The sequence below is a fragment of the Myotis nattereri genome, assembly GCF_964212035.1.
Source record: "Myotis nattereri genome assembly, chromosome: 3".
Classification (NCBI taxonomy): Eukaryota; Metazoa; Chordata; class Mammalia; order Chiroptera; family Vespertilionidae; genus Myotis; species Myotis nattereri.
Window position 1 is genome coordinate 100,999,134 of NC_138077.1, and position 26,459 is coordinate 101,025,592.

Here is a 26,459-nt window from a genome sequence, read left to right on the forward strand (position 1 = left end):
GTTTTAACTGGAAATTGTACCATTAACTGCTAAAACATATTGTATTCCTGTTACTGCTCTTTGTGATATATTACCACTGTATGGGAACAGTTTAATCTACTCCATACAGAGAGCTATAGGAGTTCTCAGTGGCCTCAAAATATGATGGCCCTTCCCACAAGCAGCTGATCTAAATTTCTTGCAGGTGGCGCATCTATATTTATTTTCTAAAAGGAAATAACCCTCTCTACAAGTCAATTTTGTTTTTAAAGCTGCGGTGTCTTTAGCCACTTCTTTTTCCAGTTTTTCAGTTGACACCTTGCATGACTTATAGTGGGTTGCATCAGTCATTCCAGGTTCTTACAGAAAATATTTTCTGGTGGTGACAATCACATGTTAGGAACGAAGTGCCCTTTGCAGATGGCTGTGCAGGTACCTCTGATTTCTTGCCAAATCATTCAGAATGCCACAAATCCATTAGATCTCTCCAGGGAGGAAAATTTTCCGGCATCCTAAAGAGGGAACGAGTTCATTTCAATCATCACAAATGAAAGCCACCCTTAATATTCATTAGATATTTTATGATGGCAATATGCATTATCTATTCGTATGCCCCTTTGAAAGGCCAATTTCCTTTGAAACTTGCATGGCTCCAAGCCACTCTTTGTAGAAAGTGGCCTATATCCAAGAGGAGTCTGGGGAGGCAAATGGATGACATTTCCTTATCCATTGGGAATGATTCCATTAAGCCACTGTGGTGGCTATGAGCTTCTAAGTTTTAAAAATTAAAGAACAGATTTGGAATGTGCAGCGAGGTCATTGTGTCACTTCCCTGTTCTCTCCTCTGACCATGTGCCCTAAAGTGAGTGGGACTCTTTGGTTTGCATAACAAAAGATGACTCAAAACTGACCTTTCATTTGGAGAAGCCTGTATGTTGGGGACAGAAGTTTATGAGCCTGAGAGCTTTTAACTAACTTGTTCTTCTTTCTACCATCATAGTTCATGTCACCTTGCATCTATTTATCCCTTCCAATCTATTGTCATCACTATGTGGAGAGAGATCTTTTTAAAATATACATGTAAGCATTTATCTCATATACTTAACAAATAAAAAAGGAACAAACTAACAACAAAAACAAGCCATTGTCTTAAAACACTACACACATAGATTCCCATTTCTTTTAAGAGCCACAACACAACACAACACAACTTAGCATAACATATAAAACCACAAATGGTCTGATTCCTTTCTCAGACTTACCTTTTACCACGTCTCCTTGCTTTCTCTCCCAGCCATTCAGACCATTTTCACATTCTCCCGATTTTGGACTAGTTGCTCCCACTCTTTCATCAGATTTGAGCTCAATCATCATTACACAGGAAAGTGTTTCCTGACTCCTAAGTAGATCCAATCTGCCTATTCATGGCCTTCATTAAACCATGTAGCTCCCATAGATTTTTATTAAAGTATCATTTCATGTTTATTTCTGAAATTATTTCTATCTTTGTCCCTCACTGGACTATGAGGTTCACAGTGTCTGTTTTTGCCCAAGATTATATTCTCCGTACTTAGACCATTGTAAATACTCCAAAAGAAATTGTTGAGTAAATGAACAAATAAGTTCTTGAACTTAATCCAGTTTGTGCCCTGGCTAAAAATCCCTTTCTGTGGATGAGAAGTGTACTTCAGTTTGGGTTGGGCTTGAGGTGAGCTACAATAAGGCCATATTCTAATCCAATTATTCATTGGTGTGGTTGTATTTAATAGCTTGGAATCATGAGATGCATAGAGATCTTATATTGAATTTTCATAAGTGTTCTCAGGCTGGAAACCAGTTGCTTTACATCTCCCCAGGAAGGAGAGGGAACATAAATTTCTTTCTTTCATTTTTGTTCTCTTCTGCAAAAGGTGTGTTATACCTGCGTTATATTCTGACTCTGAAATAAAATATCACAAAATGAATATTTAATATATCTATGACAAAATATATAAAAGGATTTTTAAAAGATAAAATCACTTTATATATGTAAGACACTGCTAATTTGGGAATCAATAATTTGGAAGGTTAAAAAAGGGCAATGGTGAGCCTAGCACAGGGACCCCCCCCCCCCCACCTTCTTTTTGTCTGCATGCCTCAGAGATCACAGGTGTGGGGTCACTGGTACACGCCCAGGAAGTTACAAGCAGAATCTTACCCTACCCTCACAGTGAACAATTGAACTAGGTAGTTATGACTTTTTTTTATCTCCAGAGAGAAAATTACATAAACTATATTTTAAAGTCTTAAAAATTTGTGAAAACTAGAGATGTACATTTAATACAACAATATCTCATATGATAGGAAAATGCTAAGAATTGTCAGTGATGCAACCCTAATGACAAGCATGTGTCTTGATTAACTTTTTGGCCCCACAGACTGGGACAATACCTGATATATCATAGACACTATGCTGTTGTTAATCAATGAGGGATAAATAATTATAAACAAACTAGAGGCCCAGTGCACAAAAATTTGTGCACTCGGGGGTTAGGCGGGTCCCTCAGCCCGGCCTGTGCCCTCTCGCAGTCTGGGACCCCTCGGGAGACAACGACCTGCTGGCTTAGGCCTGCTCCTGGGTGGCAGAGGGCAGGCCCATTCCGTAGGTGCAGCCCCTGGTCAGGCTCAGAGCAGGGCCGATTGGGGAGTTGGAGCGCCGCCTCCTGTCATGCACAGAGCAGGGCGGATTGGGAGGTTGTGATGCCACCCTCAGTCACGCTCAGGGTAGGACCGATTGGGGGGTTGGGGCACCGTCCCCTGTCACACACAAGGCAGGGCCGATGGGGAGGTTGCGGCGCCACCCCCTGTCATGCACAGAGCAGGGCCAATCAGGGGGTTGGGGCTCTGTACCCTGTCACGCACAGAGCAGGGCCCATCAGGGGGTTGGGGCGCCACCACTCTCACACTCAGGGCAGGGCTGATGGGGAGGTTATGGATCTACCCCATCATACACAGAGCAGGGCCCGTTGGGGGGGGGGTGTTGGGGCGCCATACCCTGTCACACACAGAGCAGGGCCGATCAGGGGGTTGGGGAGCTCCCCCCTATCAGGCACAGAGCAGGGCTGATCAGGGGGTTGGGGCGCCTTCCCCTCTCATGAACAGAGCAGGGTGGATAGGGAGGTTGTGGGCCTGCCCCCTGTTACACACAGAGCCACAGGGCGATCAGGGGGTTTGGGCGCTGCCCCCTGTCATGCTGATCCCAGTGCTGGGAGGCATATTACCCTTTTACTATATAGGGTAGAGGCCTGGTGCACGGGTGGGTGCTGGCTGGTTTGCCCTGAAGGGTGTCCTGGATCAGGGTGGGGGTCCCCACTGGGGTGCCTGGCCAGCCTGGGTGAGGAGATGAGGGCTGTTTTCAGGCTGGGGGTGGCTGAAGCTCCCAACTGCTCCTTTTTTTCTTTTCTTTTTTTTATTCTGGGCCACCTTTAGCTTTGAGGCTTGGCTCCAGCTCTGCGGCCTCCGCTGCTGAAAGTAGGTTTCTGGCCTTTGCTTACAATGTTGCGATCCTGCTGGCTGAAGCCCGGCGGACTAAAGCAGGTTTCTGGGGTTTTTTTTAGCTTCTATATTTGTTACATAGTTTCTTAGAGTTGCAGCTCAGAGGCCAGCAGCGGCAGGCGGGGAACGTTGGAGTCCTCTGTCACTGAAGCAAGCAAGCCTCATGTTAGTTTAAGCTGCCTGGCTGCCGGCCGCCATCTTGGCTGGCAGTTAATTTGCATATTGCCCTGATTAGCCAATGTGAAGGGTAGTGGTCGTACGCCAATTACCATGTTTCTCTTTTATTAGATAGGATATATAATTATAAATTATAATTAAGTGGTAATAATTATTGCTAAAAATAGTAGCATGTCTTCATTAAGTTCCAATGGGTTATCACGTAAACACTTTACATTCTTGCAAGAACTCTACCACAAAATCTGAATTTTGTCCATTTAATAGGCAAGAAACTGAAATTCAAAGAAATCAAGTAACTCAATAGTCACACAGACAGTAAGCAGTGAGGCTACAATTGAAGTCAAACTCATTTGGCTCCAACACTCATGGATTTTCTACCATGTTCTGCTGTTTTGTCTTATTTTGTTTTGTTTTGTTCTGCTGTGTTTTATTTGTTGTTGTTTTTGTTTGTTTGCTCTTTGTTTTTTACCACTATGTGTATTTATCTTTCTGGTGAAAAGTTAAAGACAACTTAGTGATAAAAAAAAAAAGTCTGGACTGAGAGTTAGAAGTTTATGTTAAGTAGCCTCTCTGCCATTATCTGCTGTGAGACCACAGGTGTCAAGTGGTATTTTATATCACTTAATCTTCACATGCCTCAATTCCTCCATCTTTAAAATGGCAATAATGCTTTGCCTAATTCAAGAGCTAGTACAAGATAAAAGGCGAGACAAATTACATTGCCCCTAGAAGTCACGGTCTCCATTTATTGAGCTATTAAGCCTATACCTTGAATTGGCACATTCACAAGTATCATTTCATTATGCATTTCAAGTTAGAAACTGTCTTAATTTTTACAGGCGAGAAATACATAGTTACTAGCCTAGTCTCAAAAGTTATAAAGCCATGATTTTCACAAGATTGAACCTAAAATCTAGATCATCACGTACATTGCATAAATTATTTGACCTCTTTGAGCTTCATATTGTTATCATTAAAATGGGGAAAACAATTTCACCTTCCTGAGTTATGGCACAAAGATAGCATATGTAAAAGCAACTAAATTAAAGTCAACTTCTAATTAAGTCAAAGAAGGACATGGTTATCATTATATCAATGTGTCTGCATGATCAGAGCAAGTTCTCAAAGGCCTGCAGCATGCAAGGCGGCACCTGTTGTGAGTGTGTGGTGGGCGATGGTGGCAAAAGAGGCTGTCTCACTCCAACCCAGCGCTCTTTATACTCCATAGTCCCAGTTCTTCTGCCCCCTTTGCCATGTTAATCTTCACCCACTCATTTTCAAAGCAGAATGTAGTCCTCTGAAATGGCATTCAAAATTATTTTTTTAAATTTTAAAACACACTAATTCATTTTTTTTGTAGAGAGAATTTTCATTTTCAAAGTGTATTTTTCTTAAATTCTCTTTAAAATATATTTTTATTTTTGATAGTATTACAGATATCTCCCATTTTCCATTTTTTTAAAGTAGTTATTTTTGAGTGGCAGGAACCTTCTGAGCTCCTGAGAATGTAAATGTAAGCATTTTGGTTCATGGAGAAATTTTTTATGACCCTGAGAACTTGCATTGATGCAAAGTGAAAACTCTATTCATATATATCACTGCTGGTTCAGAACAGAGGAAGTAAAGTTGATAAGGAAAAAAAACAAACCCCAAACCTGAAATAGCTTAAGTAAAGAAAACAATGAGAAATAAGGTCAACAGTGTTCATCTGAAAAGTGATTAAAGAGCTGCTTTGAAAAAGCTGAAAGAAAATCCTTATGTATTAATCTTTATTTGCTCATGGAATTTGTCTTCCTCCAGTGTGTCCTTATAGCCAAAACTATTGATAGTAAAAGGAACCTTAAATATCATTGATAGCTCTCCCTCATTCTAAAGACAAGGCAGTAGCCTTGTCGAAGTGGCTCAGTTGGTTGAGTGTCCTGTGCAGGGAGAGGTAGCTCATTCGATTCCCAGGATCTAGCACATATGGAAAGCACCTCTCTCTCTCTCTCTCTCTCTCTCTCTCTCTCTCTCTCTCTCTCTCTCTCTCTCTCTCTTCCTCAGGTGAGGATTAGGAAAAAAAGATGAGGTAGCAGATCATGAAGATTAAGCAACCTGCTCCAAAGAGATCCTAGTAAGTGACAGTTGACCTCACACCTGACTCTCCTGACTGTGACCTATACTCTGTTATTGTCTAACACAGCCTCTGACACACCATGCTATGCACTAAAAATATAACTTTGCCTTTAGCATGCTAGCATTATTTTACTTATAAGCCATTTCTCTGCCACACACACACACACACACACACACACACACACACACACACACCTACCAATAATTGGTGTATTTTCCAAGCCTCATTACATAAAATGTTCTAACATCCAAGCCTCTCTCCTCACAAAGGTCAATGTCCAGTTTGGTGATTTGTTGTACTCTGTTGAACTATGCAAAAGAGTTAGTTAGGCTTTAAGTAAGTAGGAGCTTTAGATCTCCCATGATCATGAGCATAATTGGGCCTCTTTCAGATTGACATTCTTTGTCCTCTCCTTCCATTTGAGTGTCCAATGGAACAAGTTTCAACTTTCTTGTGGAAGCCAAAATATAGTTATAATTGATTATCCTGAGTCTTATTTCATTATCATAAGGACTATTCTAAATGACAAATACTTAAAATGACTTTAGAAGGATTTTATTGTGAAGAGTACCAATTCAACTTTCTCCTTATTTTAATGCACTTCAGTAAACAAGTACAGACTCAAAACAAAAACAAACAAAAATACAACTAGAGAAGAGGTGCAAAACACTTAAAGCAATTCATGAAGCAGAGGTGTCTTGGTTTCTGGAATAGTTCTAGAATAAGGTCACAGTCTGTTATTTTCTGACATGCATGAAGTTTGTGTAATTAAGTAAAGTCAAACATCAACCCAAATAATTAGACTGGCTTGTATTCTATATTGCTCTGCCTAAGAAGTCTAATTTAATAATACCCTTTAATCCTAAACTTTCAGAATACTATTTCATACAGAGCAATTACATTTTCTCATTTTATCTTTATTTTTATTATACAAGACTTAATGAGAAAATGCATTTAAGCATTTTATACACATTTAATTTCCTCACACTCAACCTAAATAATTTCCATAGCCCTAGCCAGCCCTGGGTTCAATTCCAGTCAAGGCATATGCGACAGGCAACCAATTGACGTGTCTCTCTCACGTGGATATTTCTCTGTGTGTGTCTCTCCCCCTCCCTTTCACTCTCTCTAAAAATCAATGGAAAACTATCTTCAGGTGCGGGTTAACAACAAAATAAATAAATTCCATAAATCTGATAATTTACTCTATTATCCTCAAAATTAAGTATTTCTTCTATAAACTAGTTTAACCTAAAATACTTTTATATAAATAGTCAGATATTTTCCAGGATTATTTTATATATAAGTACTGTAATGTGTTTGCCATTGTAATGAAATTTTATATTAAGAATTATGATTACTTGCTCTCCCTTTTTACCTTTTTCTTTTAATAAGACCCCTAAATTCTCATTATAAATGTGAAATGGTAAATTGTCCTCCCCCCCCCGCCACCGCCCCGACACACAAATACCTCTAGGCTCCCACATTCATACATAGACTGAGTGGCTCAGGCAGAATTTTATATGAGTCAATGAGTGGATGAATGGATGAATGAATGAACAAAGGAACAAATAAGTTATTGCAGCATCTCTTATTTTTCAAATTCTTCTCTTGAGCCAATGTTAATTCTTCTCCCATCAAACATACTGTCTATAATTAAAAACTTCTCATGCAAAATATTTATAACTAATTATTCTTGCTCATTTAAGTTCTTAAAATTATTTTTAGAATATCAATTCTCGAGTTCACTAATTTCAGTACAGAGCATAGTAAGTAGAGATATCTTTTGGTATTTTTGTATCATATTTTCATTTTCTCTTATGAATTTCTCAGTCCGGATTATCATTCACTCTGCCTTTCTTTTCACAAGTTGGCCAAATCTATTCACTTAAATTTGTTCTGTTTCCATCCCTCCGCAATTCCAATGTAAGCAGATAAAAGTTTAAGCTATTCTAACCAATGGATTTTGCTGTCCAAATTGAACACAAGGGCATTAAACTATGAGGAACTGACAGTTCATAACATGCCTTCCTTTGGATGGATATGCAGCAATCTTTTTTGTATGTCTTGTCTTATTCATTGGGCCAGAAAGAAATATCTCCATCAATGGGACACAGAGGCTTCTTAGCAGGAGTATAACATTACGGATGTACAAAGAAAATAAGTACAGAATCTATCAAATAATTTTGCAATTATTTTAAACCATGTGTCTTCTTGCCCTGTTTTTATTGGTTCTCTCAGTCCTAATTTCTTTTCATATATTTCTTAAAAGCATACAGCAAAATTCTTGCTCATCATATACTACCATTCATCATATAGGTAGAGAAGAAAGAAAGGCTAAAATGAGGAAACAGTGAAACAAAACTGATAAATTGAAGGAGGCGGGCGGCATCATTGAGTTTGGCAAAAGGATGGTATTTGCTTTGCCTATAACAGAGTGTGTGTAAAAGAGACTTTGGGGCATCTATGTAGTAAGAGAGAAGAAGGTTAGGTGAATGAATTTGCATTTGATGCTGTAGGTGCCAGGGAGACATTTAAGTGTTTGTGAGGAGGGCAGTAACATTATAGGTTTGAGCTTTAGAATAATTAATGAGGTAGCATTAATCAGGTAGATGAGTCAAGTAAATTAATCTGGTAGATTAATCTGGTAATGATGTGTCATGTTGATTGAAGGAAGTAGACTAGGGTCAGAGTCATGAAGAGACTGCCAAGGTTGAGACTAGAGACACAAAGTGGAGGACAGGCACGCATAGCTTATCCTGGTTTTGTCACCTCTCTCCCATAGAACCGTAGTTTCCTTGGGAAGTTTCAAAATTCTTATACCACTGAGAAGTTGGGCTATGTGTCCCAAGAGTATTTTCCTATGTCAATAATTAGAGTATCCACTACTCCCCACTTGAGGTAAAAGATTAGTTGTAAAATCTTTTTCTTTTATTTCTTGGTTGACATTAGAATATCCTCTTCCTCTCACTGAAACAGTTCCTTAAAGAAATTTTCCATTATCCATGTTTTCTCTTTTGCACAGTTTTGACGGGTTCATGTAATACTCCAACAAGACCTTCAATTCCCATTTGTATAATCCTCTTCTTATGCACTTTACAAAGATTGCAGTAAAGCTTTTTTTTTTACTTTTTCAACTTGAGAGTCACTAATTTTTCTTTGATTTTTATGTGATTTGGTTTCTCAACCTCATTTTTCTACCTCTACTGCAACTGAAATCTTCTATTCTTGGGTCTCTACTTTGCTCTTTCAGGTCTTTGACTTTCCAATATATAACACTACTTTAAGAAAATGGATTTCAAAATATTTTAGACACTTGAAGGGAGAAATGGATATTTCCTCTCCTTTTGCATGCTAAGATTACTTCTATTTCTTAACATTATAAAAATTTGTTTATCCTTCTTATAAATCTGAAAAATTGTTCCAGATTTTGAAAAATATATTTATCATAATATTATATCATGGTACTAATCTAAAGGATCTTCTTTGTAACACAAATTTTATTCATTCTTGCCCTTATTTTCAACCAAGCCTATGGGTCACTTTCCTCTTTATGTTAAGATGTTTCAAGCTCTTAGCATATAAACCTTCATAAGTACTCTTCAGTCACTCATCTTGTAAATTGATTCTAAACAATCGACTTCAAATATTATTCTTGGTTACTTCCACTCTTACCTTTCTTAAGATGCATCTGCGATCCCCTCTCAACACCATACACTTGGATATTAGAAAAGACCCACATCCTTAAGTAGTTTTTGCTCTTATATTTCTCTTATGGAGTATATGCCTTCATAAATCTGACCTTTTACCTTTTTATTTATATTATTTCCACAATCACATATCTTTCCCCATTCTTCAGACCCCATAGACCTTACAAACAACTAAACCAAACATTAAACATCTGTGTGTCTTGTTCTTCACCTGTTAACTTCTGTGAAAATCCCTTCACAAAAAATACATTTTCCTGTCTGCATTCAGTCTATTTATGGTATCTTAACTGAATAAAATGCTTCTTTCCAAGACTAGCACAAGCCTCTGGATTCTCTGATTGGATATAAATATTACCTGTTGAGTCTCGACACCACTTTATTTAATTTGCCCACCAGCCCTGCATGGTTGATATTGATCATTGTTTTTTACATATGGGGTATTTTTAGTATGTAAAGAGTCATTCAGAGGAGAAAGGATAGGTAGGATCTGAAGCTAATGTGCAGAATTGGAACTAGTGGGTTAAAGAGGGTGAAGAGAATGCCCACACTGATTTTGCTGGTATTGTCAGAGCTGGCATTGAACACAGCTCCATCAGAACCAGCCTTGAATGAGGACTTTCTGAAAGACAAGTCAGTTTCAGAACTCTGATTTGATAATGGGTTCAAAGTATCTGGAATCTACTATTGCTGAAATTCCAGAAATCAAAGAGAAACTAGTGTTTGTGGATTGGTTTTATTTCCCCTGAAATGTGGGGATTAGGACCAGCTCCAACATATATGAAAATGTTGGGACATTTAAAAAATATATACATATATATGGTTATACTTTCACTCTTTAAAATTGCAAAAATGTCACCTCTGACTACCTGTCATTGATAGTAACACTCATTTAGAAGCACATCTTTTCCTTCAACACTATCCGCCTTCTGTACCTTCTACAGAATGAAAATTAAAGTATGACCCAAATAATAACATTGCAATAACTACAGAAAAAATGCCAGCTATTCTTAAATGAAACTGAATATTTTCACTTGTTATTATTATAGAATATATGTATAGCATGCACTCAGCCAACTTTTTTCACTCTATGTTTCAAATCCCTGAGTGTAAGTAGTCTCATTATGTAAACAAATTGAACTCCAACATACTCTTGAACCCTCTCTTTAAATCCACTGAGGTTTTCCTGTCACAAATGCTAAACATTATTATGTGAAACTCTAAGCATTCTGCAGATATGTTTGACCTTCTGCACATAAAACTCAATTATTGAGTTATATATTAAAATAGACAAAACTACCTAAGTAAAAAAGAAAAGAATTACCATTGTATATATTCCTAAATCTACACATGCATCCACAAACACATACACATAATAACTAGTTTATGTATAATTGAATTAATATAAAGACAGTTAGAAGGATGAGAAGAACATTTTTATCTAGACCTATGAAAATGAAATCTGTTTATTTTTAAAACTCCATTTATTTTTTTTAGCAAATGTTACTCAAATATTTATTGAAAATTCATAAGATTCTAGGGACTATAGAGGATACAAAGACAAATTACTTATAGCAAATAAACAAATGCCCAATTAATTCCACTACAAGGTGAAGTATGTAAAGCTTATTAAGATAGGGGCAGTGTATGTATTGTTTAACGATGTATCGTCAGTGTCTAATATTGTGACTGGCACACAGTAGATACCAAAGTATGTTTGATGAATGTATAATGAAAGAACAATGCCTTTAAGTGATCTAGAAGTTCAAAGGAAGGAGATATTACTTTTATCTGGCATGTCCCAGGAAGGCTTTCTAGAGGATAAGGTATTTGATCTGAAGTCTCAAAGAATGGGGAATTGGTTTTAAAGAAAAGAATAACATAATAGGCAGAGGCCAGGACACAAACATAAAGATAGAGAGGCAGGAAAGTGCAACAGAGTGATTAGGAATAGCAAATCATTCAATTTGGCAGTTGAGCATAGGAAATCTATAAAGAAGCAATAAAGCCCTGGCTGGTGTGGCTCAGTTGGTTGGGCATCAGCCTGTGCACCAAAGGGTTGTCCATTCAATTCCTGGTCAGGGCACATGTCCTGGTTGTGGGCTCAATGCCCGGTAGGGAGAGTGCAAGAGGCAGCCAATTGATGTTCACTCTCACATCGATGTTTCTGTCTCTCCCTCTCCCTTCCCCTCTCTCTAAAAAATATTTTTAAAAATCTTAAAAAGAATGAAAGAAAGCTAAAAAGTTAGACTGAGGCCAGATTGCTGAAATCCAGAAATGCTAAGTTAAGGAGTCCAGATTTTATTCTCAAAGTAAGCTCTAAATATTTGTGTTTACATTATTGTACACCAGCTTTACCACTTGCCAAGTAGCCATTATTCTTGATCCTGAAGCTGTCAGGAAGAGTCTTCAGAAGTAGTTCCTAATTATATTACCAGCCTCTCTCTATGAAACTGCTCCAAGAAGCTACAAAGTCTAGCAGCCCCAGAACAGACAAAGGAAGAAGGAGAGAGATTTCTAAAAATATTTAATACTGGGCAGTTTCATTAGTTCTGAAGCTGCTACTAGATACCTGCACTATTTAATGTGGCACTTTGGAAACAGATTAACTTTAACTTTAGTTTGCAAAGACCTAAATTAATACACAAATCCTAAAAGGTGAAAAGGACTCCAAGAGAGAATCAGCCTCTTCAGAGATTGCTAATGTACCATGAAATACAGCCCTTGTCTAATGAGATACTAGCTCTTATAGCAAAATAGTATAGAGTAGGGTTCCTGACTACACAAGGTTATTCCATTTATTAACTACAAACACAAACATCCATGAACTGTAGAGAAATAAAGGTATAATACATGCCTTAAGTAACTGACAATCAAACTAAAGAAAATTAACCACTCAAGTTCCAGAACAGCTGTGTCATTTTAGTTTCTCAATTACCTCATGAGTTTAATATTACTATTTCCATTTTATAATTGAGAGGGTTAAGATCAAAGGCTTTCAATAATTTTCTCAAACTACACAAATAGCATAGCTTGAATCCAAACCAAATTATTCTACCTCCAGAGTTCATACTCTTCGTCTTGCACCGTTATGGACTTAGGGCCTAGCTTAGTAAATGGGAAGCGACACAATATGTTAGCTAAAAGCACGATCCCTAGCATAAGACCATCCAGGGTCTAGATCTTGGCTTCACTTCATGTAAGCTCGGTGATCTTGTACCTTCTAATAACGTTTTTGTGCCTAATGTTTTCTTAATTGTAAAACTGGGGGGGGGGGATTAATATTGGAATAACACATCATACCTTACAGGGTTGTTGTGAGATGTAAATGAAATAATACATGTAAAGTGCTTAGGAGAATGGCAGCCCAAAGGAAATGCTCGTTTAAATTAGCATTATTTGTTAGTGAAACATCATAAAAACAGCAATAATTTAGACAATTCAGTGCACATTTTTAAATCTGAATCAACATCCCAAGCCTTCCTTCAATTAAAGAAACACCCTTGAAAAATATCATGCAGTAGTTTCTTTGAACACAAAGGGGTCTATGCAGCAGTAACACGATAGTAAAAGTTGCAAGAGCTGCATTGCTATTTGGGAAGACAACTCTAGCTCTGCTAACTTCCTGGCGCTGATGTATTTGACTGGTTATCAGTGTTGTTATCTCTTTCTTTCCTGCCAGTACAAACGTCTAGATAAGACAATACGTTTCTGTAGTTTACAAACTTACCCACGAATGTGGGAGATCCATATCTGTACAAGAAGACTTGAGACGTGGGTGATGATTACAGTGAAAACAGTTGTCCCCAGGGACCAACTTGGGCAATTTCCAAATAAACACATGTCCAAAGTGTGTTTTCTGGAAAAGGCTTCCAACTGTTGTACATCTGAACTTCACCTTCATTGTGAGATAACATTTCTGCCAAGTTGCCTCCAGTTGAAGTGATCTAACCAGTGATGCAGAAAGAAATACAATCTAATCTCCATTTCCTCCAATCTTCCTTGTGCTAATATTATTAACTTTCTTTTCTTGAGATTTAGCTAATTTTATACAGGAAATCAATGTTATATCTCCATCTTCTGAGTGATAAAGAAAAAATGTTAAAAAGTAACTCTAATAATTTTGTACATGTAGAAATTATAAGTATTATGCCTCCTTTATATAATGTAAATGAATGAATACCAGAGGATAAACCAGAAAGTCATTTAACTTAACAAAATTATTTACAATAGCATTTATTTAATGAATAAATTTTTTGTATATTATTTTTTCTGTAAAAAAGATTTATTTACCTAAACATATTGAACCATATTTAATGAATAAAGTTATTTTGATTGGAAATACTGAAAGCCATGTGAAAATAGTATACTGCATGATGTTTGAGAAACATTACAGTTTCCAAAATTTCCCACATCTTCTCAGCATGATATGGTGTGCTTCTATTCTGGAAGATATTTAATTTTTGCAGGTCATGAGTGTAAGAACAACAGAAAGCAGCAAATGAGATCTTTGCCTTACTTAAAAGAATGAAATCTCAGTGGCATGGGCTGCAATCTTACTGGTATTCTGTAATTTTCTATTTTAATATCAATCTGCAAAGAGATTTATGCAGACAGTATGTCTCAGTAAAATCTTTTGGAAAAGTCTGAACAAGACTGAGAAAACAAAATAAAAGGGTATTTCTTTAATACTATAAAGTTAATTAGTGAGATCTATTTACATGTGGTGAAAGATCTGATGAAAATTCTAGTAATATGTAAAAGAGTTATAGAAAATAGAAATACATATTACCCATAGTAAATTGAACCATGCCATCAACTCTTTTTATGTCCAAATGTTTAACTGGTGTAAACAAAATAATGATTAATAGGGTCTTATTAAAAATGAAAATTAAAATTGCATGTTATGACATTTCAATTTGCTGTACTCACATCAAAATTGAAAAATACTGTTTTTTGTGGCTAAGGGATAAGAACAGTGGTCACTACTGACCCAATTGCCTTGCTGATTACAGCCATAGCTTTCTCTCACTCTATCCCTCACCTGATCCTGAAGGGAAAGAGAAATGAGGTGCGGCAGAGGTTTAAGGTGAAATTCAGGAATAGGGTGAGGATATATTTCATATATAATTTGGTAATTAAAAATAAACTCAACATTTAATGGTTACTGTAAGGTTGTATAAAGATGGCCTTCATTAATATGTGCTACTCCAATTCTTCTGCAGAGTTTTTAGCAGCTCATTGAATTCTTACTTACATGAAACCTTGTCATCCAGACTTGGGATCCTGGGTTTTTTGGTCCAAATTCGGTTTTGAAGTCTCTTTAATGTCCCCATTTATTCCACTGGGTCACCACTTAATTTCGTGTCCTAGTACAAACACAGCTCAAAGTAAAGACAAATTTTTCTTCACTAAAGATTAAATATAAAATGTGCAGAGATCATAAATATGGAAAATTAATAATGTTCCCTTAAAACCTGTACCTTCACACAATTTAAACAATAACTTGAAAGCACACCACTTTTTTTGGGTTAAAACTTGTATACTAAAGCATGGTGTTTTTACTTTTCTTATATACTTCGAAATGCATCAAAATGGATTGAATCCAAGCCATCTATAAAAGATTCTCTCCTGCTCAATGTGAAATAGTAAAAAAAAGAACAAGGTCTTTGTTTTCAAATATACATTTTAAGTAACCTCTTGCTCTCTAGCAGATACAGTGAGCAAAACAGCTTACTACATTTTAGTATATAAATGTCACTATTTTATTATGGCAAAATGTTGATAAAAGAATTAGCATTGCATTAATTACTCAAAGTTTTATTGGAAGATTTAGAAGTATCTCACACTAGTTTAAACAGTGCTTTTATTTATTTTGTATTTATAGTGCTTGTATTTATTTTTTAAAAGATATCATACTCTTAAGGATTTCAAAATATTTTTGAAATTGATACTTTATATGCCAAATTTTATAATAATTGGTAAAAGTTTTATTCTGTTGTATTAACTCTATGTGAAGTAATACATAAAGGAATACTTATTTTTCATCCATAAAGCTCTGGACTCACAAGTATTTCTCCCTCTACTTCTGCCTCATTCTTTCCACTAAGCAGCTGATAAATGGTATGTAAATATATATATAGCAATTTTCAAAAAGCAAATGATATGCTTGCTCATTAATGCTTGAATGAAACGTATTTGTAAGAGTGTGTTCCACTCCTTTGAGAGAGACTATAAGCCCAAAGAAATGTTTGGAAGAAAAGAATCTCAGGCATGCAAATATTTCCGATCATTATTTTCAGCTATTTTTCTATTTTTAAATATATATTAACTAGTGGACCAGTGCACTAAATTAATGCACGGTGGGGGGGGGGGGTGATGTCCCTCATCCAGGCCTGCATTCTCTCCAATCTGAGACCCCTTGGGGGATTCCCGACTGCCAGTTTAGGCCTGACCCCTATAGACCGGCAGTCGGACATTTCTCTCGCAATCCGGGACTTCTCGCTCCTAATCATTCACCTGTCTGCCTGCCAGATCACCCCTAATCACTCTGCCTGCCGACCTGATTGCCCCCAACTATCCTCCCCTGCAGGCCTGATCACCCCTAACTGCCCCTGCCTTGGCCCCACCACCATGACTTTGTCTAAAAGGTCTCCTGGTCTAATTAGCATATTACCCTTTTATTAGCATAGATTGATTTTAGAGGTATAGAGAGATAGAAATGTCAATGAGAGTGAAACATTTATTGGCTAACTCCTGCTAGGGATCAGGCTCAGAACCTGGGCATCTGTTTTGACCAAGAATAGAACCATGACCTCCATGGTTCATGGGCGAACATTCAACCACTGAGCAACACTGGCTGGGCATCAGTTCTTATTCTTGATCTTTAAGAAATACTTCGAGGGAGATTCAAAACAGTGACAGGCTGCCGGGGTCCAACCCCAGCGGGTCCAGGGGTCCCCAAAGGTGTGGACGGAGTCGGCGAAGAAGGAATGACACGGAGACAGCGTTCAGTTGATCAGCAGCCTAGCCAGGATCTCCAGCCAAGTTCTGGTCTTGATCTCCAGAGAGGTTCTGCCTAGGATCCCTAGCCAGGTTCTGTGTCCATGTTCTCTTGCTAGGTTCTCCAGGTTCTCCAGCCAGGTTCTGTAGCCATGTTCCCTCGCTAGGTTCTCCAGTCAGGTTCTGTCCAGGTTCTCCAGCCAGGTTCAGTCACCAGGTTCTAGTCAGGTTCTCTTGCCAATTTCTGTAGTCAGGTTCAGTCCAGGATCTTTTGCCATGTTCTCTCGCTAGGTTCTGTCTCTAGGTTCTGAGGCCAGTTTCTGTCCAGGATCTTTTGCCATGTTCTCTCCAGCAAAGTTCTTCTGTCCCTAGAGAACGTTCTGTGTAGGTTCTGTGCCTAGGTTCTGTCTCTCTCTCTGTCTCTTGCTGTCTTGTTACATCTGTATTTATACCAGTTGATTCAATCCTATCAATCTCTATTACAAAGGTTAGGGCGTTTCTTATCTCCATTCCAGGGAGTAAAGATTATGTAGCTTAAGCATGATTGTTCGTAGCTAAAGTGATTAATTACCCACCTGGCACTTAGTTAAGAGGTTTTATTCCCTCCCTAACTTCAGGGGAAAATCCCTACCTGGGGAAACAACCTTTCTCAGAGAGGTGACCTTGGTTAAAACACATAGTGCCAAGAAGGTGAGCAAACATATTAAGAACAGTATGCCATATATGCCAGGTCCCTTGAAACAGCAAGGATGGACCGGCTCCCGGCAAATTCCCCCTTTTTTTATTTTTTAAAAGCGGGCATTAAAAAGAAAAACTCCAAATGCTCTCTTGTATCCATTTTAAGAGTAGGATTGGCGCTTTCCGCTATTACCTGAGTTCTGATCTATCACCCCAGGGAGAGCTTGCCAATCCTGCACTTTCCCCGGGGTGGAAAGGCTGCAGTGGGGTTAAGAATAAGGCTCCTTGGGCCTACCTCCTCCCATGCCTTTACATTTACCTTTTCTTCCTCAGAAAAGCATGGACATACTTCTTGTATAAAACGTTCTGTCTGACTGGGAGTAACCTTAATTCCTCTGCTAGCAAGCATATGTGTTAAAAGATCAATATAGAGTCTTATTTCTTTGGACTCAGTATGGCACATCTTCTCAATCTAAGAATCAATACAGAGTCTTCTTTCTTTGGACTCAGTATGGCACATCTTCTCAATCTAAGAATCAATACAAAGTCTTCTTTCTTTGGACTCAGTATGGCACATCTTCTCAATCTAAGTTCTGTACTATCCACCTTCTTACCCTACTTATCCTCTATAGAGGGGTCTGAAGTACCCTGGTGGAGTCCTATCCATCCCGAATGTGGGGGTTCTCAATGGGGGGGCTTACCTAGGGGAATCCTGTTCCAGGGGTTCCCAAAGGTGTGGACGGAGTCGGCGAAGACTATCCACCCTCTTCCTACGGTGGAGTCCTATCCATCCCGAGAGTGGGGCTAACCTAGGGGTCCCTGTTCAGGCGCCAGATGCCGGGGTCCAACCCCAGCGGGTCCAGGGGTCCCCAAAGGTGTGGACGGAGTCGGCGAAGAAGGAATGACACAGAGACAGCGTTCAGTTGATCAGCAGCCTAGCCAGGATCTCCAGCCAAGTTCTGGTCTTGATCTCCAGAGAGTTTCTGCCTAGGATCCCTAGCCAGGTTCTGTGTCCATGTTCCCTCGCTAGGTTCTCCATTCAGGTTCTGTCCAGGTTCTCCAGCCAGGTTCAGTCACCAGGTTCTAGTCAGGTTCTCTTGCCAATTTCTGTAGTCAGGTTCAGTCCAGGATCTTTTGCCATGTTCTCTCGCTAGGTTCTGTCTCTAGGTTCTGAGGCCAGTTTCTGTCCAGGATCTTTTGCCATGTTCTCTCCAGCAAAGTTCTTCTGTCCCTAGAGAACGTTCTGTGTAGGTTCTGTGCCTAGGTTCTGTCTCTCTCTCTGTCTCTTGCTGTCTTGTTACATCTGTATTTATACCAGTTGATTCAATCCTATCAATCTCTATTACAAAGGTTAGGGCGTTTCTTATCTCCATTCCAGGGAGTAAAGATTATGTAGCTTAAGCATGATTGTTCATAATTAAAGTGATTAATTACCCGCCTGGCACTTAGTTAAGAGGTTTTATTTCCTCCCTAACTTCAGGGGAAAATCCCTACCTGGGGAAACAACCTTTCTCAGAGAGATGACCTTGGTTAAAACACATAGTGCCAAGAAGGTGAGCAAACATATTAAGAACAGTATGCCATATATGCCAGGTCCCTTGAAACAGCAAGGATGGACCGGCTCCCGGCAACAGGCTAAGGAGATGTTGCACCCCCAAGACAAAACTAAAATGCCATTAAAGTATACAACAGTCAATCCAAATAACTAACTGAAGAATAGCTGAACAGATGTCTTATAACCAAGAATTTACAGAAACTACAATGAGGCTAGTGGGAAGGGGGGAGACCTGAAATGGCTGGCCCTGCTCCCACAAGCCTAGGTTGAGATCCAGGATGGATATCAATCTTCAAAGGTTACCCCTGAGAGAGAAGTCTCAGCCCCATGACAAGCTCCTCATCCTAAAACCCCTGAGCCAAGAAGATGTGTTCACATAACAACTGGCTATGAAAATCAGCAGGGATTCTGTCTTCTCGGGAGAGAAAGAAGTCTGCTAGAGACACAGGTGGCCTCCTAAAGAGCCAATGTACAAAATGTCATTTGAAGCCACTTACTCTGGGCTCCAGTGGAGGGAGGGCAGAGAAGACTGGCATGTGTGAGGAGAGACTGGAGCTCATGAGTCTGGAGAGAGAGCTGAGGGTACAGCCACTGAGACATCTGTGCTGAGTCACTCTCCCACACTGCAGAAACCATCTTTCTTGGGTGTAACACTTCCCTCCTTATGACATCAGCCTGGGGAAATGCAATAACCTCACCCTCTGGACTCCTGCTCCAATCAAAAGACAAGGGGTGGCTGAATGGATAAGAAAAAAACAAAAACATTTATATGCTGTCTACAGGAAAACCACCTCAGAACAAAAGATACAGATTAAAAGTAAAGGGACAAAAAATATATTTCATCAAAATTTATTTTTTTTTTTGAAGTGGAATCTCATTGTTTTCATTTTTTAACTTTTTTTTTCTTTATTGATTAAGGTATTACAAATGTGTCCTTATCCCCCCATTGTCCCCCATACCCCCACTCATGCCCTCACCCCCTGGTGGCTGTGTCCATTGGTTAGGCTTATATACATGCACACAAGTCCTTTGGTTGATCTCTCCCCTTACCCCCAAAATCTCCTACCTTCCCTCTGAGGTTTGACAGTCTGATCGATGCTTCTCTCTCTCCAGATCTGTTTTTGTTCATCAGTTCATGTTGTTCATTATATTCCATAAATTAGTGAGATCATGTGATACTTATATTTCTCTGATTGGCTTATTTCACTTAGAATAATGCTCTCCAGTTCCATCCATGCTGTTGCAAATGGTAAGAATTCCTTCTTTTTTACCACAGCATAGTATTCCATTGTGTCCATCCCTTCATTTTCAGTCTGTGTGTGTCCCTTGTTCTGAGGTGGGTCTCTTATAGACAGCATATGTAATGGGTCATTTTTTTTTTTTTTTACCCATTCAGCCCCTTTATGTCATTTGATTGGAGCATTTAGTCTGTTTATGTTTAAAGTTATTATTGACAGGTACTTGTTTTTCGCCATTTTATTTTTTGTGCCTGTGTTCCTTCTTCCCTTTTTTTTTCTTCTTTTCACACCAGTCCCTTAGCATTTCTTGCATTGCTGGCTTGGTAGTGATAAACTCACTAAGCCTTTTTTTTGTCTCAGAAGTTCCTTATTTCCCCTTCAAATTTGAATGATACCATTGCATGATAGAGTTTTCTTGGATTTAGTCCCTTGCTTTACATCACTTTGGAAATTTCCTTCCATTCTTTTCTGGACTGATGTGTGTTTTTTGAGAAATCATTTGATAATCTAATGGGAGATCCCTTGTATGTAACTTTCCATCTCTCTCTTTCAGCCTTTAAGATTCTCTCTTTGTCCTGAATGTTTGCCATCATAATTACAATGTGTTTTGGAGTGGGTCTTTTGGGGTTCATCTTGTTTGGGACTCTCTGTGTTTGTGTGACTTTTTTCTTCCCCACATCAGGGAAGTTTTCTGACATTATTTCTTCAAATAGGTTTTCTAAATCTTATTCCTCTTCCTGTCATTATGGCATCCCTATTATTCATATGTTGCTTCATTTTATGTTGTCCTAAAGTTCCCTCAGGCTCTCCTGTCTTTTAATTTTTTTTCTCCAGTTGCAGTTCAGTTTGGGTGTGTTTTGCTTCCCTGTCTTCTAATTTGCTAATTCAGTCCTCCACTGCTCCTAGTCTACTGTTGAAACTTTCCATGGTGTTTTTTATTGCAGCTATGTCACTCTTTATTTCTTCTTGATTCTTACATAAGTTGTTGATTTTTTTCATCCATCTGGTTTATGAACTGTATGACCTTTATTATGAATTCTTTTTCTGACATATTGCATGCCCCCGTTTCACTTATCTGCTTTTTTGGTGATTCCTCCTTTTCCTTCCTTTGGGATTTGCTTTGTCTACCCATTTTTGTGCTTACTAGAAGATGTAGGTGTTGAGTTGTGCAGGGGCTGCTCCTTGGGTGGCAGTAGCTCCTCAGATGGCAGTGGTGGCTCCTTGGGCAGTCACAGCAGTGGCTGCTCCTCAATTGGTGGCAGCTCCTCAGGTGGGTGCTGTTCACAGCAGTGGTGGCACATCTGGCTGGTGGGGACAGGCTTCTTGTGTAGCTGTTGCTCCCCAAACACAGGTGGGCTGCTCACGCAGCTGCTGATCCTCAGATGGGTGAGGGTTGTGAGCAGCTGCTGCTCCTTGAATGGGGATGGGCTGCTTACGAGCTGCTGCTCCTTGTATGGGTGTGGGGTGCTCGGGGGGGGCTGCCTCTCCTCGGATGGAGGCAGGCTGCTTATGAGGCTGCTGCTCCTCGGATAGAGGAAGGTTGCTCACACGGCTGTTCCTCCTCGGATGGGAGCAAGCTGCTTGCATGGCTGCTGCTCCTGGAATGGGTGCAGGTCACTCGTGGAGCTGCTGCTTCTTGGATGGGGGTGAGCTGTGCACAAGGCTGCTGCTCCTTGAATGGGGATGGGCTGCTACTCCTCAGACAGGAGTGTGCTGCTCATGAGGCTGTTGTTTGCATGGTTGCAGTGCCCTGGGCAGCTGTGTTTACTTTGCCAATTCAGGGTGGATGTTATTCGATTTAGTTGCTCATTCTATCTGCTCTGGGATAAGGTTCAAGACATGTCTGTCTACTCTGCCACCATTTTGCCTCTCTACCCAAAATAGACTTTAAAAGAAAAATTATAGCAAGAGTCAAAGAAGGACACTATGTAATGATAAGGGAGTAATCCAACAAGAGAATATAACCCTGGTAAACATTTATACAACAATGTCAGAGCACATAAATACATAAAGCAAATCTTGATGGACATAAAGGAAGAGATCAAAAGTAATCTCTATGTATAAAACCCTAATATGAAAATAGACCAGATGATAGAACAACTGAAGAACCCAGCAACCCGTCACTATGATGTGCGCACAGAGCATGGTGGGCTTCGGCAGCAAGTGGCAGAGCATGGAACATGGCTGGCATTGGTTGTGGCAGGATGGTGGAGTAGGTGAGTGGTGGCACCAGACCAAGGTGGGGAGCTGCTCACTGTCATCAGGGTGAGCCTCTGGTAGTTACTGAAAATTCTTTGCTTCTGTGCACCACAGTCTTTCCAGGTGCTCGCACCTGCTGCCAGTGCAGGCCCCACTCGTACCCACTGCTGGCACCAGAGTCACTGCTCACACCCGCTGCCAGTGCCCAGCAGTGGCCCTGTTAGTTTGGTGTCTTCAGCAGGTGCAAGCGGTGGCTGCTGGCCCCAATTGCACCTCAGGTCTTCTCTACCTGCCCCTGCTCCTGAGGGGGGATTGGGGTCAGCAGCCACTACTCGCACCCACTGCTGGCGATGGCCCCAATCACATCTGGTGCTGGTTTGGAGCCACTGCTTGCACCCACTGCCAGAGCTGGCCCCACTTGCACCCACAGCCAGTGCCAGAGCCACTGCTCGTATCTGCTGCCTGAGCCTGGTGCCAGTCATGATTTCCCAGCACAATCAGCAGGTGTGAGCAGTGGCTGCTGGCCCTGATCACCACTGAGGGCTTCTCCATCTCTCCCTGGTGCTAAGGGGCGATCAGGGCAGCAGCCGCCACTCATACCTGCTGATGGTACCAGCCCCAGCAGCAGGTGTGAGCAAGGCTGGCACTGTTAGTGCATGGGAATGGCAGCAGCGGGAGAAGGGCTGCAAAAGCAGACAGGACATGGGGAGGGGTCGTGGCAGAAGGGGCTGGGCAGGGGTGCAGAGGATAGGCCAAGACCCGCACCTGTACCCACTGCAGCCTCGCAGCCCACAGTTCCTTCAAGGTGCACAAATTCGGAACCCCTAATACAGTCATAGTAGGGGACTTTAAAACCCCAGTTAACATCAATGAATACATATTCTAGACAGAAAATAAACAAGGAGACAGCAGTCTTCAATGACACAGAAGATCAGATTGATTTCATTGATATCTTCAGAGAATTTCACCCAAAAAGCACCAAAATGTACATTCTTTAATTTTCAAGTGCATATGAAACACTTTCTATGATATACCATATGTTAGGACACAAAACAAGTTTCAATAAATTTAAAAAGATTGAAATCATATCAAGCTGCTTCTCTGAGTATAATAGTGTGAAACTAGAAATCAATCACAAGATAACAACTGAAAAATTACAAAGACATGAAAAATAAATAACATGTAATTCAACAAAAAAATGGACTAACAATGAGATCAAGGAAGCTACCTTGAAACAAAAGAAAATGAGAACATGAGAAACCAAATCTATGAGACACAGCAAAAACAGTCTTAAGAGAAAAATTTATAGCATTACAGGCCTACCTCAAGAAACAAGAAAAATCTCAAATCTAAATGTGCACTTAAACGAACAAATCCAAAATGAATAGAAAAAAGGAAATAATTAATATCAGAGCAGAAACAAATAAAATAGTCTAAAAAATTACAAAGATCAATGTAACTAAAAGCTGATTCTTTGAAAAGTTTAACAAAATTGACAAACCTTTAAACAGATTCAGCAAGAAAAAAGAGAGAGGACCCAAATAAATAAAATCAGAAAAGAAAGAGAAGTAGCAACTGACTCCAGAGAAATTCAAGGGATTGGAAGAAAATATTACAAACAACTGTATGTCAATAAATAGGACAATTTGAAAGAAATAGATAAATTTCTAGAAACATACAACCTTCTAAAAGTAAATATTAAAATCCAAGTAGACTGATTACAACTAATGAAATTGAAGCAGTAATTAAAAAAAACTGCCAGGACTTTCAGATGGATTAAGTTCTAGCCAGTTTGACTCAATGGATAGAGCATGACCTGCAGACTGAAGGGTCCCTGGTTGATTATTGTCAAGGGCATGTACCTCAGTTGCAGGTTTGATCTCTGGCCTTGGTCAGGGCATGTTGGGAGGCAACCAAGTGATGTGTCTCTCTCACACTGATATTTCTCTCTCTGTGTCCCTTTCACTCTGTATAAAAATCAATAGAAAAAATATCCTTGAGTGATGATTAACAACAAAAAAGATAACTTCAAAAGTGAGTATTACCAACTATTTAAACAAGAACTAACATGTATCCTTCCCAAACTGTTTCAAAAAAAATTTAAGAGTTGGGAACTCTCTCAAGCTCATTTTATAAGGCCAGACTTATCCTAATTCCAAGACCAAATCAACCAAAGAACTTGTGTGCATATATATGCATAACCCATGGATACAGACAATAGTGTGGTGAAGACCTGGGGTGGGGAGACAGGGGCTGGCTAGAAGGGATCAATGGGGAAAATAATGGGACATATGTACTACTTTCAACAATGAAGATTTTAAAAAATAACACTACAAGAAAGAAAATTATAGGTGAATATCGCTGATGAACATATATGCTAAAATCCTCAACAAAATATTAGCAAACCGAATCCAGAAATACATTTAAAAGATCATGCACCATGATCAATTGGGATTTATTCTGGGGATGCAAAGTTAGTACAATATCCACAAAACAATAAATGTGATATGCCACATAAACAAATTGAAGGATAAAAATCACATGATCATATCAATAGATGCAAAAAAAAAAAGCCTTTGCTAAAATCCAGCACCCATAAAAACTCTCAGCAAAGTGGGAATAGAGAGAACATACCTCAATGTACTAAAGGTCATATATGACAACTAGAGGCCCTGTGCATGAATTCGTGCACAGGTGGGGTCCCTCTGAGTGGCCTGCAGAAATTGGGCCAAAATCCACAGTCCAATGCTGCCTGCAGCTCCTACCTGCTGCTCCTGCTCATCCCAGCCCCACTGTGCCGCATGGGCTCGCATCCAATCAGTCCCGATAGGGGGAGTTTCCTCTGCATCTGGTGCCTTCCAAAGGGGAGTGGCCTGTGGGATCAGGCTGAAAGTGGCTCTCGGACATCCCCTGAGGGGTCCCGGATTGCGAGAGGATGCAGGCTGAGGGGAGGGACAGCAGGAGGGCTCCAGTTGTGTCTGGCCCATCTTGCTCAGTACGAATTGGCTAGATCCCAGAAGCAAGCTAGCCTACCGGTTGGGGGATCTGCCCACTGGTGGTCAATGCACATCATAGTGAGCTGTTGAGCAGCCTTAGCATATCATTAGCATATTACGCTTTAATTGGTTTTTGGTTGTTCCGCCATTCAACCTATTTGCATATTACCCTTTTATTATATAGGAGGATCCCACAGCCAGCATCATTCACAATGGCTAAAATCTACAAGTGTTCCCCTTAAGATTAGGAACATGACAAGGATGTCTGCTTCACCACACATATTTAACGTACTACTGGAATTCCTAGCCACAGTAATCAGACAAGAAAAAGAAATAAAAGGCATCCAAATTGGAAAAGAAAAAGTAAAACTGTCATTATTTGCAGATGACATGATACTGTATGTAGAGAACTCTAAAGATTCCACCAAAACAACTATTAGAACTGATAAATAAATTTGGTAAAGTAGTTGGATACAAGTAAATATCCAGAAATCAGTTGCATTTTTATACATGAATAATGAATTCAGAAAGTAAAACATATAAAAAAATCATATTTACAATTTCATAAAAATAAAATACCTGGGAATAAATTTAAACAAAGATGTAAAAGACCTATACTCAGAAAATTATAAGACACTGAAGAAATAAATTGAAAAAGATACAAAATAAGTGGAAGCATATACCATGCTCATGGATAGAAAGAATTAACATAATTAAAATGTCCATACTTCCCAAAACAGTCTATTAAGATGCCATATTTCACAGAACTAGAACAAATATTCCACAACTTTATATGGGCCACAAAATATCCTGAATAGTGACAGCAATCTTTAAAAAGAGTAGCAAAGTTAGAGGAATCACACTACCTGATATCAAACTATTCTATAAGGCTATAGTAATCAAAACAGCATGGTACTGGTATAAAAAAAAAAATATAGGTCAATGGATCAGAAATAAACCTGATAAATATGGTAAATTAATATTTGACAAAGGAGGCAAGAACATACAATGGGGTAAAGATAGTCTATTTAATAAATGCTTTGGGGAAAATTTGACAGATATGTGCAAAAAAAAATGAAACTAGACCACCTTCTTACAACATACATAAGAATAAACTGAAAATGTATTAAAGAATTAAATGTAAGACTCAAAACCATAAAACTCCTAGAAGAAAACATAGGCAGTAAAATATCAGACATTTCTCCTATCAATTTTTTTTTCTGGGCAAGGGAAACAAAATAAAATAAGTAAATGGGACTACATCGTAGCAAAGTGATT